The sequence below is a fragment of the Octopus bimaculoides genome, chromosome 7 (genome assembly GCF_001194135.2).
Source record: "Octopus bimaculoides isolate UCB-OBI-ISO-001 chromosome 7, ASM119413v2, whole genome shotgun sequence".
Lineage (NCBI taxonomy): Eukaryota > Metazoa > Mollusca > Cephalopoda > Octopoda > Octopodidae > Octopus > Octopus bimaculoides.
This window is the reverse complement of record NC_068987.1, coordinates 39,503,277-39,504,772: the sequence shown is the minus strand read 5'-3', so window position 1 is coordinate 39,504,772 and position 1,496 is coordinate 39,503,277. Positions and strand designations below refer to the sequence as shown.

Genomic DNA, 1,496 nt, shown 5'->3' with positions numbered 1-1,496 from the left:
TATATATATATATATATATATATATATATATATATATATATATATGTATATTCATATATATGTATATGTGAATATATATGTACATATATATGTGTGTATATATGTATTAATGAATATATATGTGTATACATGTATATATATATATGTATATGTGTATATATATATATGTATATTTATGTATATATGAATATATATGTGTATATATGTATACATGTACATATATATATATGTATATGTGAATATATATGCAAATAGATATATATATGTATGTATATATGTATATATATTTATGTATATATATATGTATATATATATATGTATGTATATATATATATGAATATATGTGTATGCATGTATGTGTATGTGTGTGTGTATATATATATATATATATATATATATATAACCTGTGGAAGAGGTAGACCCAGGAAGACCTGGGATGAGGTAGTGAAGCACGACCTTCAAACCTTAGGCCTCACTGAGGCAATGATTAGTGACCAGGACCTTTGGAAATATGTAGTATGTGAGCCAGAAGTGTAGCCAGCTCACTTATTCGTATCTTTACTTCATTGGACACTAAACTCTGCTTGCAAAGACCTGTTGAGGCAAGTGAATTTAAATCGAAATTGAACCAAATTTGATGACTGGCACCCATGCCAACCTCTCCTTCATTGGACACTAAACTCTGCTTGCCAAACCTGTTGGGGCAAGTGAAATCGAAATCGTAAATGAACCATATTCGATGACCGGCACCTGTGCCAGTGGAGCACTAACAGCACCGTCCAAGTGTGATCATTACCAGAGCAGCTGTCTGGCTTCCGTGCTAGTGGTACGTAAATAGCACCATTTGTGCGTTACCAGCATCACCCACTGGGACTTGTGCCAGTGGCACTTTAGAAAATCATTCGAGCGAGGTTGTTGCCAGTGCCGCTGGACTGGCTCCTGTGCAGGTGGCACGTAAAAAACACCATGTTGAGCGTGGTCGTTGCCAATACCGTGTCACTGGCCCTTGTGCCAGTAGCACGTAAAAGCACCCACTAGACTTTCTCCTCTCAGGCTGGATGGCCTTGTATGTCCCCAACAGCAAGATATCTGTCTTACTATAGCCTTTCATCATTTGACACAAGATCTCCTCCTCCAATTCCCTCTCACCTCTCAAAGGATCTTTGTCATGTAAGTTACTGTATGACCCAGACAGTGTTGGTGTTACTTAATAAAGTGGTTGGCATTTGGAAGTGCATCCAGGTGTAAAAACCATACCAAACTGAACTCATCTGTGTTTGTGCCATGTAAAAAGCACTTAGTTCATTCTCCTGGGTGGTTGATGGGCATCCAGCCATAAAAACCCTGCCAAAACTGACACACATGTTTGGTGCAGGCTCCTGCCTGGCCAGCTCCTGTCAAAACCATCCAACTCATGCCAGCATTGAAGACGGACGTTAAACGACAGTGATAATGATACATGTTACAGCATAGGCCGACCAAAGCCTTGGGAATAA

At 38.2% G+C, this 1,496-nt stretch overlaps 1 protein-coding gene across 1 annotated transcript in view; it reads left to right on the top strand.

The window, feature by feature from the left end:
• LOC106883950 (trichohyalin) overlaps nucleotides 1-1,496 on the top strand; it is a 51,220-nt gene that overhangs the window by 37,628 nt on the left and 12,096 nt on the right. The gene's annotated exons all lie outside the window — the stretch shown is intronic.